Below are 16,675 nucleotides of genomic sequence, written 5' to 3' on the forward strand. Positions count from 1 at the left end.
CCCATAGTGCTGCCCATGGCCCCTATAGATCGCACAAGTCCCCCTGTGTTAGATATCGCCCCCATAGTGCTGTCCATGGCCCCTATATAGATCACACAAGTCCCCCTGTGTTAGATATCGCCCCCATAGTGCTGCCCATGGCCCCTATAGATCGCACAAGTCCCCCTGTGTTAGATATCGCCCCCATAGTGCTGTCCATGGCCCCTATATAGATCGCACAAGTCCCCCTGTGTTAGATATCGCCCCCATAGTGCTACTCATGGCCCCTATATAGATCGCACAAGTCCCCCTGTGTTAGATATCGCCCCCATGCTGCTGCCCATGGCCCCTATATAGATCGCACAAGTCCCCCTGTGTTAGATATCGCCCCCATAATGCTGCCCATGGCCTCTATATAGATCGCACAAGTCCCCCTGTGTTAGATATCGCCCCCATAGTGCTGCCCATGGCCCCTATAGATCGCACAAGTCCCCCTGTGTTAGATATCGCCCCCATAATGCTGCCCATGGCCTCTATATAGATCGCACAAGTCCCCCTGTGTTAGATATCGCCCCCATAGTGCTGCCCATGGCCCCTATAGATCGCACAAGTCCCCCTGTGTTAGATATCACCCCCATAGTGCTGTCCATGGCCCCTATATAGATCGCACAAGTCCCCCTGTGTTAGATATCGCCCCCATAGTGCTGCCCATGGCCCCTATATAGATCACACAAGTCCCCCTGTGTTAGATATCGCCCCCATAGTGCTGCCCATGGCCCCTATAGATCGCACAAGTCCCCCTGTGTTAGATATCGCCCCCATAGTGCTGCCCATGGCCCCTATATAGATCGCACAAGTCCCCCTGTGTTAGATATCGCCCCCATGCTGCTGCCCATGGCCCCTATATAGATCGCACAAGTCCCCCTGTGTTAGATATCGCCCCCATAGTGCTGCCCATGGCCCCTATAGATCGCACAAGTCCCCCTGTGTTAGATATCACCCCCATAGTGCTGCCCATGGCCCCTATATAGATCGCACAAGTCCCCCTGTGTTAGATATCGCCCCCATAGTGCTGCCCATGGCCCCTATATAGATCGCACAAGTCCCCCTGTGTTAGATATCGCCCCCATAGTGCTGCCCATGGCCCCTATATAGATCACACAAGTCCCCCTGTGTTAGATATCGCCCCCATAGTGCTGCCCATGGCCCCTATAGATCGCACAAGTCCCCCTGTGTTAGATATCGCCCCCATAGTGCTGCCCATGGCCCCTATATAGATCGCACAAGTCCCCCTGTGTTAGATATCGCCCCCATGCTGCTGCCCATGGCCCCTATATAGATCGCACAAGTCCCCCTGTGTTAGATATCGCCCCCATAGTGCTGTCCATGGCCCCTATATAGATCGCACAAGTCCCCCTGTGTTAGATATCGCCCCTATGCTGCTGCCCATGGCCCCTATAGATCGCACAAGTCCCCCTGTGTTAGATATCGCCCCCATAGTGATGCCCATGGCTCCTATAGATCGCACAAGTCCCCCTGTGTTAGATATCGCCCCCATAGTGCTGCCCATGGCCCCTATAGATCGCACAAGTCCCCCTGTGTTAGATATCGCCCCCATAGTGCTGCCCATGGCTCCTATATAGATCGCACAAGTCCCCCTGTGTCAGATATCTCCCCCATAGTGCTGCCCATGGCCCCTATAGATCGCACAAGTCCCCCTGTGTTAGATATCGCCCCCATGCTGCTGCCCATAGTAAAATAAAACCCTCTTTCCTTACCTGCTCCCTCCCGTCTCCCTCGTGCTTCTCTTCCTTACTTCCTGGTTCTCAGTGCGGTCATGTGATCGGCACAGCAGCCTGAGCTCTCTGCCTGCCTGATCACAGTGGAAGCAGGGACACGGGGAGGAACGCTGCAGGGGGTAAGTAAAGCTTTTTTATTTTAGAATGAGCAGCAGCATGGGGGCCATATCTAACACAGGGGGGGCATGTGCCATCACAGGGGGGCGCAGGGACAAATAATATGCACCGCTCCCCAGCCCATCACTGCGGTGCGATTTCAGCACCACCGGAGATGGACAGCGGCTGTGTATATTATATGAGCGGGAGCAGGAGATCAAAGGCTGCCACCGCAGCGTTCACCTGCCCCCAGCACAGCGCCCCCACCTCCCCTGGACCCTGCAGTGTACATATATATATATATATATATATATATATACATATATATATATATATATATATATATATATATATATATATATATATATATATATATTACACCCCCCCCCCGCATATTCAGCTTATAAGACGCACCCCCTACTTTCCCCCAAAATTTGAACAAAAGTGCGTCTTATAAAGCAAAAAATACGGTATGTTAAAAATTCACACAAAAAATTACACAGAAAAACAGCAAGAAAAAGTGCTAAGTGATGAATATAATGTTAAGGGTCACGGACGGGACATTAAATTTCTTGTTCTATTAATTATAGTAATCCCATATATACAAATTTCATGGGAATTGAGTAATTAAATAGATACCACCTGTATTGAATATATGTGTATAAAAATGCCAAACAACATTGCTTCAAAGAGATTTTCCTGTGTATTGCAATTAAAGTGCCGATGTGCTGGGGGAGGGGGGAGACCGAGGCCAGCAGATAAGGAGGACATAAATAAATGAATAGTTAAATAAATAATAAATAAATGGTATTAAAAATATCCAAACAGTAATTTAAACCACCATTTTATTAGGTGCAACCTCCCTAGACCTCCCTGCACTGACACATGACAATTATCATACACACAGCAAAAAGCATCATATGTTAGAAGGTATATTTACCAGTATATAAAGGTGTATATATGTTATGTGTAAATAGGTTCAGAAGAGCATTTAGCTTCTGCCAGATAGACATGTCTCTATACGGTTCTTTCTCTAGTCCCTTCCACGACAGCATAGGAGGTTGTCTCTCCACGCCCTAATTGGGACAGGAAGCACAAGAGGTTTAAAAGGACCCTCCCACCTCCCATAGCCAGTGTCTTTCCTGTCCCCATGGGGCATGGAGAGGTTTTATTTTTCTCCTATGCTGTGGTGGCCGGCGAACTACAGTATATTTTTTTTTTTTGTTTGTTTGTTACTACCTTAAGCCGGACAGTATCGGTCGGGCCTTCGCCGCTCCTCCCTTGCTGTTCCCTCACGCTGTGGGGGACCGCTGCTCCAGCCTTCCGGAACTCCTCTGGGGTGATGCAGGCTGTGTAGCTCCCCGGCCGGCGTCCTCCCTGAACCGCCGGCCGCTTCCTGCATGCACGCTGCTGGGCGATCCGGAAGTGCTACCGCGGGCGGGCCTTCCGGTCTAGCGAACTTCAAATTGGGCACTTCCGGTCGCGGAGGCAGCGTGGAGGACACTCCGACGCTGACGCGGCCTGTCAGGGACCGGATGCAGGAGGCGGGGGAACGTTCCCTGTCACTGGGGGGGGCAGGCCCTTCTGCATAAGGGCTGCCTTGAAGACTTCAGATTCACGGTAAGGATTGCTGCTGTGCTCCCTGACATGCCTTCCCCTGCAGCTGCATCTACAGAGCCCAGTGTTCCCCCTGCCACAGTAAGTACGGAGGGGGGTGGTCCCTCATGCATAGGTCTCAGGCGGATATTTATGGCTCTTTCTGGTCTGTGTTTTCCAGGAGGACAAGGCCACTAAGAAATTTGACAAAAATGAAAGGTCAGAGAGGTCAGATAAACCGGATAAACCTGACCGCTATGAACGGACTGAAAAGATTAAAAAGTGTCCAGTCTGTAAAAAAGCTCCCTGCAGTCTGGGATAAGAAGCTTTGCCAACAATGTACGGACCAGATTATTAGGGCTGAACAACCGTCCCTGATAGACGAACTACGGTCCATGATGAAGCAGGAGATTCAGGCCTCACTAGCCTCCCTCCCTGCTCCTGGCCCCTCTTCCCCAAAGAAAAGGAAACTCCAGTCAGCTCCGTCTGATCATGAGGATGCTGATTCCGCCTCGGAGGGTCCCGATGAAGGTTCTTCCTCCGGGAGGTCTGACCAGTCCTTCCTTTTTCCCTCAGAAGATTTGGGGGATCTTATTGGGGCGGTTCGGAGTACTATGGGGTTAGAGGAAGTGCAGTCTCTTCCCTCTATCCAGGATGAATTGTTTGCTGGCCTGAAAACCGTCAAACAATTAGGGTTTCAGGTTCATGCCAATATTCTGGATATTGTCTCTCAGGAATGGGAATTTCCTGAGAAGCGTTTCCGGAGTGACCCCAGACGCCGGTTTCCTCTGGAAACTTCTGGGTTACATTGGGAGGTCCCCAAAGTAGATGTACAGGTGGCTAGGGTAGCTAAACAAACGGCGCTTCCCTTTGAAGATACTTCCCAACTTAGAGATCAGATGGATAGGAAGGTAGAGGGCCTCATGAAGCGATCCTGGGAGGCATCGTCTTCTACCATTTAGGCCAACATTGCCTCCACTTGTGTGTCCCGGTCCCTACTTAAGTGGTTAGACCAGTTGGAGGCTCATATTTCCCAGGGTACCCCTCGGGATGAGTTGCTGGAATCCCTTCCCTTACTTAGGAAGGCTACCAGTTTTTTGGCAGATACCTCGGTGGAATCAGTCCGCCTGGCGGCCGGGACCTCGGTTCTATCTAACTCTGCCAGACGTGCCCTCTGGCTTAAGGCCTGGAGTGGAGACTCCACCTCCAAAATGAGACTTTGCTCCCTTCCGTTTAAAGGGGATTTGGTGTTTGGGCCTGCCCTGGATGATATTCTGGACAAGGCGAATGATCGTAAGGCCTTGCCTGATCCTAGACCCCCCAGGAAGCGGTCCTTTCGTCCCTCGCTGCCTCAGGCCTCCCAGCCCAGAGGGAAAGGGAAGGCGGGCCGGTGGAGCTATCCTAAGAGTAGAGGGAGAAACATCCTCATCCCTCCCCATCAACAACGTCCTCAGCAGGACAAACAGTGACTCAGCTCGGGTGGGGGGACGACTCTCGGCGTTTCTTCCCCAGTGGCGGTCCATCACCTCCGGCCAATGGGTTCTGAAGATCGTCTCAGAGGGTCTCTTAATAGAATTCATCTCCCCCCCCTCTTCCGGGTCTCCGAGTCACGGCTCTGGCGTCGCAGGGTTCCCAAGCTCTACTGTACGCAAAGATTCAGGAGCTACTGCACTCGGGGGTCGTTTCCCCAGTCCCGAGTCAGGAAGAAGGGATAGGCCATTACTCCCGTCTCTTCCTTGTCAGAAAGCCGTCTGGCGACGTCCGGATTATCATCAATCTACGGCGTCTCAACCGGCAGGTCAGGTACTGGCGGTTCAAGATGGAGTCCGTGAAATCGGCTATTCCCCTGATAGGTCTGCACCACCAGATGGCCTCCATAGATCTGAAGGACGCCTACTTCCATGTGCCCATCCATCCGTGTCACAGGCAATACCTCAAGTTTGCGGTTCTACACGGGGAGGAAGTGCTTCATTTCCAATTCAATGTACTTCCCTTCGGGATCTCCTCGGCTCCAAGGATCTTTTCAAAGATCATGGCAGAGGTGGTCGCCTTCATACGATTGCAGGGTATCTGTCTGGTTCCATATTTGGACGACTTTCTTCTCGTGGCTCCCTCCGCTCAGACCCTCCGGAGCTATGTGGAGAAGTCTTTAGGAATCCTTCGGTCCTTGGGATGGATCCCCAATCTCAAAAAATCACAGTTGCACCCCTCCTCCACTCGGCAGTTTCTCGGAGTGCTGCTGGACTCCGACAGGCAGGCATCCTTTCTCCCGGAGGGCCACAGAGTGGCCCTGCTAGCCAAAATCTCAAAGCTTCGCAGGCAGGCTCGCCCGACGCTTCGAGCGGCTATGTCAGCTCTGGGTTCTATGACGTCCTGCATTCCCTCAGTCAGGTGGGCTCAGGCCCATTCTCGGTGTCTCCAGGATCATATCCTGGCGCATTGGGACAGACTCCCGTCCTCCCTGAACAGACGGTTTCGCCTCTCGGGGACCGTCTCCTCATCCCTTCTCTGGTGGCTGCGGCCCAACAACCTGCAGGTGGGGGTTGCCTGGACTCAGACGCCCCTGGTTACACTGACAACCGATGCCAGCCTGCGGGGATGGGGTGCTATGGTGGCAAACTCCCCATTTAGGGGGTCTGGAGTCCTTATGTCAGCTCCCAATCCTCCAACTACCGGGAGCTCAGGGCGGTCAGGTAAGCCCTCCTTGCGGCTCAGGATCTCGTCCGGGACTCTGACGTCCTGGTCTACTCGGACAATGTCACCACAGTGGCACATCTCCGCCATCAGGGCAATACACGATCGGGCGCCCTGAAGTCTGTGTCTTCCCGGATCTTCCACTGGGCAGAACAGTCCCTGCTATCCCTTTCTGCAGTCCATCTAAAGGGCTCCCTAAACCTTCAGGCAGATTTCCTGAGTCGTCGGGATGTTCATCCGGGGGAATGGAGTCTGGATCAAGCGGTGTTCTGCTCTCTGGTGGCAAGGTGGGGTACTCCAGAGGTGGACCTCTTTGCTTCGGCGGGAAATCGCAAGGTCGCAACATATTTCTCCCTGAACCCTCGGGACAAGGCATTGGGGGTGGACGCCTTCTGCCACGATTGGTCCTTTTGCCTCGCCTACGCTTTCCCCCCACTTCCTCTTCTCGCACGGACCCTGAGGAAGATCAGAGACGACGGAGCCACAACTATCCTGGTAGCCCCTCTGTGGCCTCGGAGGAGTTGGTACAGCCTGATCCTGACGCTCGGGATAGACGGACCGGTCCTCCTGGGTTCCGACCCCAGTTTACAGTCCCAGGGTCCGATTTTTCCATCCGGATCCCCAGAAACTCAAATTGGCTGCCTGGCTTCTGAGGCCCGGGCACTGAGGGCCCAGGGACTTTCTGACAGGGTTGTGGCTACTCTACAGAAGAACCGTAAACCAGTGACTAATAGTATTTACAATAAAATCTGGATGAAATGTTCCTCCTGGTGTGGTTCTCGGCCTCCTGACCCGCTCCGGCCTAACGTTGCGCAGATTCTAGACTTCCTCCAGAGTGGATTAGACCTGGGCCTTCGGCCTAGCACCCTGAAGGTTCAGGTCTCGGCACTCAGTGCAGTCTTTGACACGGCTCTGGCGGATCATCGCTGGATCCGCCGTTTCTTTGTGTCCGCTAGTAGACTCTGTCCGCGTCAGAGGGTCCTGACGCCTCGCTGGGATCTCACTGTGGTCCTTACCGGACTGTCTCAGTCACCCTTTGAGCCGCTGTCCTCCTGTAACATCCGTTCTCTTTGTCACAAGACTGCCTTTCTTGTGGCTATTACGTCTGCTCGTAGAATCGGGGAACTTCAAGCATTGTCTATTCGGGAGCCTTACCTGCCCGTCAGAGATGACAGCATTGTCTTTCAGCTGGACCCTTCCTTCCTTCCCAAGGTGGTTTCGGATTTTCACCGTTCTCAGTCCATCATCCTGCCTTCCTTCTGTCAGCATCCTAGGACTCCGGGTGAGGAAGTGTTTCATTCTTTGGACGTTCGTCGGACAGTGTTGCACTACCTGGATGTTACTGCACCTTGGCGTCTTGATCATAACCTATTTATCCAGCCCTTTGGTCGAAATAAGGGCAGGAAGGTGGCTAAGAGTACCGCCGCCAACTGGATTGTGCGGGCCATTAGAGACTCCTACCTCGCTCAGCATCTCTCTCCGCCTACCGGATTCACGGCGCACTCCACCAGGGCTACCTCTGTCTCCTGGGCTGAACGGGCAGGGGCTTCTCCTGAGCAGATCTGCAAGGCGGCTACGTAGTCTTCCCTCCATACTTTCACGAAGCATTATTGTTTGGATCTGGATTCCAACAGGGATTTGGCTTTTGGCAGGAAGGTCCTGCAGGCTGTGGTCCCCCCTAGGTATCAATTCGTTGGTATTCCTCCTATGCTGTCGTGAAGGGACTAGAGAAATAAGAATTTTTCTTACCGTTAATTCGGTTTCTAGGACCTTCCACGACAGCAGGTAATTCCCTCCCTTAACCTCGATATTCCTGGATGTGTTTGTACTTCTCATATGCTATGGGTTCTGTGTAAGACACTGGCTATGGGAGGTGGGAGGGTCCTTTTAAACCTCTTGTGCTTCCTGTCCCAATTAGGGCGTGGAGAGACAACCTCCTATGCTGTCGTGGAAGGTCCTAGAAACCGAATTAACGGTAAGAATAATTCTTATTTCTCTTGATTCATATACATCTGCGCAGATCTAATCTGGAATCCTCCTCCGTGACCCTGAGAGAGACCCCCTGGAGGTCTCCCCCAACATCACCCCCTGCAGACCCCCCCTCCCCCACTATCACCTCCTGCAGACACCCCCCCCACTATCACCTCCTGCAGACACCCCCCCACTATCACCTCCTGCAGACACCCCCCCCCCCCACTATCACCTCCTGCAGACCCCCCCCCCACTATCACCTCCTGCAGACACCCCCCCCCCCACTATCACCTCCTGCAGACACCCCCCCCACTATCACCTCCTGCAGACACCCCCCCACTATCACCTCCTGCAGACACCCCCCACCACTATCACCTCCTGCAGACACCCCCCCCCACTATCACCTCCTGCAGACACCCCCCCCCACTATCACCTCCTGCAGACACCCCCCCACTATCACCTCCTGCAGACACCCCCCCCACTATCACCTCCTGCAGACACCCCCCCCCACTATCACCTCCTGCAGACACCCCCCCACTATCACCTCCTGCAGACACCCCCCCACTATCACCTCCTGCAGACACCCCCCCCCACTATCACCCCCTGCAGACACCCCCCCACTATCACCTCCTGCAGACACCCCCCCACTATCACCTCCTGCAGACACACCCCCCCACTATCACCTCCTGCAGACACACCCCCCCACTATCACCTCCTGCAGACACCCCCCCCCACTATCACCTCCTGCAGACACCCCCCCACTATCACCTCCTGCAGACACACCCCCCCCACTATCACCTCCTGCAGACACCCCCCCCCCCACTATCACCTCCTGCAGACACCCCCCCACTATCACCTCCTGCAGACACCCCCCCACTATCACCTCCTGCAGACACCCCCCCACTATCACCTCCTGCAGACACCCCCCCACTATCACCTCCTGCAGACACCCCCCCACTATCACCTCCTGCAGACACCCCCCCACTATCACCTCCTGCAGACACCCCCCCCCACTATCACCTCCTGCAGACACCCCCCCCCCCCACTATCACCTCCTGCAGACAACCCCCCCACTATCACCTCCTGCAGACACCCCCCCCCCCCACTATCACCTCCTGCAGACACCCCCCCCCCACTATCACCTCCTGCAGACACCCCACTATCACCTCCTGCAGACACCCCCCCCCCACTATCACCTCCTGCAGACACCCCCCCCACTATCACCTCCTGCAGACACCCCCCCCACTATCACCTCCTGCAGACACCCCCCCCCCCACTATCACCTCCTGCAAACCCCCCCCCCCCCACTGTCACCTCCTGCAGACACCCCCCCCCCACTATCACCTCCTGCAGACACCCCCCCCCCACTATCACCTCCTGCAGACACCCCCCCCACTATCACCTCCTGCAGACACCCCCCCCCACTATCACCTCCTGCAGACACCCCCCCCCCCCCCACTATCACCTCCTGCAGACACCCCCCCCCACTATCACCTCCTGCAGACACCCCCCCCCACTATCACCTCCTGCAGACCCCCCCCCCCCCACTATCACCTCCTGCAGACCCCCCCCACTATCGCCTCCTGGAGGCCCTCCCCCCCACTATCGCCTCCTGCAGGCCCCCCCCCACTATCGCCTCCAGCAGACCTCCCCCACTATCGCCTCCAGCAGACCCCCCCACTATCGCCTCCTGCGCTCCCCCCCCCCCACTATCACCTCCTGCAGACCGCACAAATACCTTTATAAAAACTCCCGCAATGTATGTAAGTCCCTGGCTTCAGTCCGATGGGCGTCCTGTCTCTCGGCTCCTGTACTTTTGGCACCGTCCTCTTTTTATGATTGACGTGAATGGCAACAGAACTGGGCAATATCTCGCACATGTGCACTTATATTTTTGGCTGCCCGCAATAATGAAGAGCGAACTGCGTCTGCGCCTGACAGCAATGTTTCTGTGCAGGTGCGAGACTTGATCCAGCTAGGTGGATGGCGCAGGAGGCATCACTCAGGTCAGTCCTTTAAGGAGGACAATGATCAACGCCAAAAGTACGGACAGGAGCCGTGAAATAGCCCACCGGACTGGACCCAAGGATTAGCATACATGGCGGGAGATAAAAAGATATTTGTGGGGTCAACATGGGGAGGCAGGGGACAAGATGCAGGCTCCTGTGGCTGCGGGCCGAGCCGTTCCCCCCGCGCGCGGAGGCTCCTGTGGCTGCGGGCCGAGCCGTTCCCCCGCGCGCGGAGGCTCCTGTGGCTGCGGGCCGAGCCGTTCCCCCGCGCGCGGAGGCTCCTGTGGCTGCGGGCCGAGCCGTTCCCCCGCGCGCGGAGGCTCCTGTGGCTGCGGGCCGAGCCGTTCCCCCCGCGCGCGGAGGCTCCTGTGGCTGCGGGCCGAGCCGTTCCCCCGCGCGCGGAGGCTCCTGTGTCTCACACATCTCCTGCGATTATTTCGGGCAGAGTTTTATTGATGTTCTTTGTTCTCCTCCCCTGTAATTTTTTCATATTCTTCTTTATCACAGACCCCGACAGGACGAGATCCCTGCAGCGGATCCAGTTTTCCTCCTTCTCCTGAATGACCCCCGAGGATGGACGAGAATGAGATCAGCAGAAGATTATTAACCCTCACCCTGGAGATCATCTCCCTGCTGAGCGGAGAGGTAACTCCTCCACATTCCTATCATTGTGTTATGTGACATTGGGGAGAGGAAATCCAGAATAGGAAGGAAAGGATTCTCTACTGTAAGAGCAGTGACACTGTGGAGCCCTCTGCCAGGAGGAGTTGTCATACTGCCCTCCATATAAGGCTTGTAGAGGGGCCTGAATGTCTGTCCTCAGTGTTAGGGAATGTGCGCACGTTGCGTTCTGGCGTGACAAATAAAAAGCAGCGTTTTGGTGCTGAATTGATGTGTTCTGGATTCTTGCTCTCCCACAGACAGAAAGGGAAAAGCATCCAAAATGCACAAAATAGGTGACCTGTTGTTTTTTTAGAACGCATCGAATTTGTAAAAAATTTGGCATCCAAAACGCAACGTGCGCATGGAATTTACTTAATTGCCGTAAACTTTGCTGGGGACGCACAAGACATAAAAAAACGCAACGTGTGTGCTGTTCCTAATTGTTTTAATTAAAACTGTTATTTAAAGGGGTGGTTCACCCATTTTTTTTTTCCCCAATCATTCTCACTTCCCATTATATGCATCTTCTGCATTGGCTTCTGTTTCCATTTCTGGCACTGAGCGGCGCTATCCTGCACGCTCAGTGGCAGTCACATGACCCCCTGGAGCTGTGGCCGCCAGCATCCTCTGACGTCCCGGCATTTCCGGGCTCTCAAACTGGACGGGTACGTCACAGGATGCCGGCGCCACTCACAGTGATTGACTGGGCTGTGGGCGGTGACTACCGCACATCACAGCCCAGCATCGAGGGGAGGAGCCGGAGAGCTTTTAGTGTGGAGCGGTGAAGGCAGAGCGCGCGCTACCAGCATTCAGCTGTGGGAGGTACGGGGCGCCAGTGTGGAGTACAGGGGGGGTTTCTCCAACTGAAATCCCCCCTGTCACGCAAGTATGTGATCACACTGTCCACCCGCCCGCTGTGCTCAGCTGTCAGGAGAGCGGGCGGTGTCGGCAGTGTGATCATATACTCCCACCAGCAGCACAGGTGACCGGACGCGGAGTGAGTGTGTATGTGTGTGTGTATGTCATACTCACCTGTCTGCAGGGTCCGGGTGCCATGCTTGCTTCCAGCCCCTGTCCCGGTCCCGCCGCTCTTGCTGTGTGCAGTCTCCCCGGGGCAGGACCTTCCTTGCAGGACCTGGCCGTGGATCACCTGATGCAGTCACCTGACGCATCAGCTGATCGTAGTCTCGCCGGCTTTTTCGTGTCCGGCCGGCTATCAGCTGATCCTGCCGTCAGGGGACTTCATCAGCTGATTACCGGCAGCTCCTGCAGCGATGGGACAGGATCATACTCCTGTCCAATCGATCGCTCCAGGAGCTGCCGGCAATCAGCACATAAGTGAGTATGTTTTTTTTTTTCTACTGATGCATCAGCTGATTGTATAATCGGCTTTTATACAATCAGCTGATGTGTGATGTGATTCAGGCACTTGATCCTGACACATCATCTGATCGCTTTGCCTTCCAACAAACCGATCAGATGATATTGGATCCGGATTGGACGGCGCGGGACCCTAACCCAGGATTACTGCGGAGGGGGGTTTATTTCAATAAAGATGGAGTCACTAATTGTGTTGTGTTTTATTTCTAATAAAAATATTTTTGTGTGTTGTGTTTTTTTTTTTATCATTACTAGAAATTCATGGTGGCCATGTCTAATATTGGTGTGACACCATGAATTTCGGGCTTAGGGCTAGCTGATAATATACAGCTAGCCCTAACTCCATTATTACCCGGCTAGCCACCCGGCATCAGGGCAGCTGGAAGAGTTGGATACAGCGCCAGAAGATGGCGCTTCTATGAAAGCGCCATTTTCTGGGGTGGCTGCGGACTGCAATTCGCAGTGGGGGTGCCCAGAAAGCTTGAGCACCCTTCACTGTGGATTCCAATCCCCAGCTGCCTAGTTGTACCCGGCTGGACACCAAAATTAGGCGAAGCTCACGTCATTTTTTTTTTAAAACTATTTCATGAAATTCATGAAATAATTAAAAAAAAAAAGGGCTTCTCTATATTTTTGGTTCCCAGCCGGGTACAAATAGGCAGCTGGGGGTTGGGGGCAGCCCGTACCTGCCTGCTGTACCCGGCTAGCATACAAAATATGGCGAAGCCCACGTCATTTTTTTTTTTCTCTTTTTTTTGGCAAAAAACTGCATACAGTCCGGGATGGAGTATGCTGAGCCTTGTAGTTAGGCCATAAATATGATTTACTAGACTAGAACTGAATCACCCCTTTAATGTAGGGTGCAAAAACAGTTTTTTAACAATGTGATGCTTATAACTTCATTCTGTCCATCCGGTTACATGAGAGCGAGTTGCCATGCATCATTTCAAGCCTAACCACCATGATGAAAAACAATAGGATAGACGGAATAATTTAAAGTGGTTTGTCCATAGATAGGCTACAATTCTGCTGTCAATGTGACTGCTTTTGTGTGAATGCTGACATGATATACTATGAATGTGTGGTCCTGTGACCTAAAATATGTGATTAGCATACTTCTAGCGGTGTTGGTACTGTCACTCCAGGCGAACATGTCAGTGTTATGTTATGCGAACCCTATGATGAATCAGCAGCGACTTCACTCTGCAGTTATAAAAAATCGCTTACATCTGGAGGAAGACCGAGAGAAATGGCAACCATTACCTGTTTTGAGTAATCACAAGTATGTTGTATACACACACACACACACACACACACACAGGGCCGTATTTGCCACTAGGCACCCGTGGTCCCGTGCCTAGGGCGGCACGTTGCGGGGGGCGGCACTTTCTGGCAGCCAAAAAAAAAAAAAAAATTATATACATTTTTTTTTTTTTTTTTACATACTCGCCCCCCGTCCCTCCCTCCGTTACACTCGGCTGTGTTCCGGGGGGGGGGGGGGGGGGTTGGGAGGGAGGAGAGGCGCACTTCTGCTGTCTATTTAAATACATGGCGGGCGCCAGGCATAGTGAGCTGACTAACCCCTGAAGTTCCATGGCCTGCACTTCCGGGGTCAGAGGCGCGCGGGCGTGACAATCAGCTCACTGCCCCGTGCTGCAGCGTCCAATGAGGCTGAGGCTGGGGGGGAGGCTGGGGGGAGAGAGAGGCTAAGGCTGGGGGGAGAGAGAGGCTGAGGCTGGGGGGGAGCGAGAGGCTGAAGCTGGGGGGGAGGCTGGGAGAAGAGAGGCTGATTCTGGGGGAGTCTGGGAGGGGGAGGCTGATGCTGAGGGAGGCTGATGCTGAGGGAGGCTGGGAGGGGGAGGGGGAGGCTTGGAGGAGGGAAGCTGATGCTGAGGGAGACTTGGAGGAGGGAGGCTGAGGGAAGAGGGAGGCTGAGGCTGGGGGAGGCTGGGAGGAGGGAGGCTGAGGCTGGGAGGGGGAAGGTGAGGCTTGGAGGAGGGAGGCTGAAGCTGGGGGAGGCTGGGGGGAGAGAGGCTGATGCTGGGGGAGGCTGGGGGGAGAGAGGCTGATGCTGGGGGAGAGGCTGCTGGTGAAGGCGGGAGAGAGCGGCTGCTGCTGGGGAAATGGGAGAGAGGGGCCAATGCTAGAGACAGAGGACAAGGGTTGAGGGATAGAGCAATGACAATATCGATGGGGGGGGGAGTGTAAGGACTCAGACTAGGACTCAGGACTCAGTAAGGACTCAGGAGGGGGCAGCATGCATGGGACACTGTGAGGAGGGGGCAGCATGCATGGGACACTGTGAGGAGGGGGCAGCATGCATGGGACACTGTGAGGAGGGGGCAGCATGCATGGGACATTGGGAGGAGGGGGAAGCATGCATGGGACATTGTGAGGAGGGGGCAGCATGCATGGGACATTGTGAGGAAGGGGCAGCATGCATGGGACATTGTGAGGAGGGGGCAGCATGCATGGGACACTGTGAGGAAGGGGCAGCATGCATGGGACATTGTGAGGAGGGGGCAGCATGATGTGAGGACAATGTGCAGATCATATTTCATAATTGAGGAAGGTGTGGTGGGTATAATTTATAAGGGAGGGCAGTGTGTAGTTTATTAGGGGCAGTGTGACAGTCACAGTATATAAGTGTGTGGTGGGAATATTTTATACTCATGCTATGTTTTGATGTGCCTGTGGTGATCCCCATTGGGGGGGGGGGTTAGTGCCCTTCGTTTCTCATTGATACTTTTTCAAGTGTTTTACAGAGTAGATCTGCCTTAAACAGATGTCATGTGCGAAAACTCAGTTTTACGTTGTCACTAAGGGGCGCGACCACTTAAAGTGCCTAGGGCAGCACGAAGGCAAAATACAGCCCTACACACACACACACACATTTACATATAGATATCATTACACAAGTGACATTATAGACATATCTGACATGAAATTAAAGGATTAAAAAATAAGTATATGTGAAAAAATAAATATACAGTATGTATAAGGAATAAAAAATTCTTGTGTGTATATCAGGGATCACATTACACACACAGGGGTACAAAAGGTGAGGGGGCCACTTATACCTCCAAAACAGGAGGAATTATGTAGTATGAGGGGCTACTAAAATATTCTTCCAGCACAGGTGCATCTTCTGGCTGACACAACCCATCATGTAAAAACACACACATATATAATATTATAAGCACGCATACAAGTATATGTAGAAAGATATAGCAACACACACATGTACTGTCTATATTTGTGTGTGTGTATATACATTATATATAAACACACATATACACAAGCATATGTAGCCATAGAGAAACATATGTGTGGAGTTAGATAACTCTCTCTCTCTCTCTCTCTCTATATATATAGCTTATAAATATATCCTGAAATAGATACTATGAAATAGATCAGAAAGACCAAAGGATAAAAGCTCTATACCATGATTAGACAGTGCACACAGGAAGGAGGGGAGGGAACAGTCAGAGTGGGTTGGGAGATAGATTGCTAGTTACTGCAAAGGATTATGGAAGTTGTAGTAACTGAACCCAGGAAGTCAAGAGAGAGATTAACTCCACCAGAGCTGGAGCCAGAAATGAAGATGTTATGCTAGAGCATGATAAAAGATAATATTGGTAAAATAACGTGATAGATGTGTTTAGAGGCACATAATAGCAAGATTTATCAAAAAAAAAAAAAATCAGTTTTGGTAACTGGACAAATTCTTTAATGTTTTTCATGCTTGTCTCTGCTGCCATCTACTGGTCAGAACTTTCGGCTCCTCTGTTTCTTTTGTCCAGCCCATGGGAGTGTCTGCTGACCCTCTTACCTCACTTCCTGGCATATTCAGTTCTAGCCAGTTTTTGTGAGAATCACATCCCTTATTGGAGCTGCTAGAAGCAAAGTCTTCTGACCTTAGTGACTCCAGAAACAAGCATCACAAGAGAACCACAATGCCAGGTACTTGGACTACTGTACTCTGCATGTCCTAACCTTTGGAGAAAATAAACCACCATTGTTTCATCTCAGCATGTGCATGTTTCACTCTGGAGCGCTCTGGTCCTGTCTGCCTCACCTATAGGAAAAACGAAGGTAAGATTCTCACAACATCTCACAACTACGCGCCTTCAATCGCCTTTAAGTGGGGACAGAACAGTCAGAAGACTGCTTAACAGCTCAATACCCCGGCTACAGATCCCTAAGAACCCTGTAACTTCCCATGTAATCTGCCTAGCAACAAGCCTCGTGCACTAGTCTGCCTGCACAGTGCATGCCTGGACAAGCCTAAGGGGAAGCTCTCCCATCTGCCACGTCCTGTGTCACCTCTGCTTGCATTGTAAAGGGACAGTTTATGCACCTGCTGTTTCTCTCTTGCCATACCCCTTCTATAGACTTGCAGTACATTATACCCCATTACTGCACATTACTGGACTGCGAACCCCAAGTTTTGCTAAAGACACCTTTTGAATCTCATCAGGGAGTCCT

At 52.8% G+C, this 16,675-nt stretch overlaps 1 pseudogene; it reads left to right on the top strand.

Annotated features, from left to right (window-relative positions):
* LOC142272600 (uncharacterized) overlaps positions 1 to 16,675 on the top strand; it is a 140,505-nt pseudogene that overhangs the window by 80,070 nt on the left and 43,760 nt on the right.

The sequence above is a fragment of the Anomaloglossus baeobatrachus genome, unplaced genomic scaffold (genome assembly GCF_048569485.1).
Source record: "Anomaloglossus baeobatrachus isolate aAnoBae1 unplaced genomic scaffold, aAnoBae1.hap1 Scaffold_352, whole genome shotgun sequence".
Taxonomy (NCBI): Eukaryota; Metazoa; Chordata; class Amphibia; order Anura; family Aromobatidae; genus Anomaloglossus; species Anomaloglossus baeobatrachus.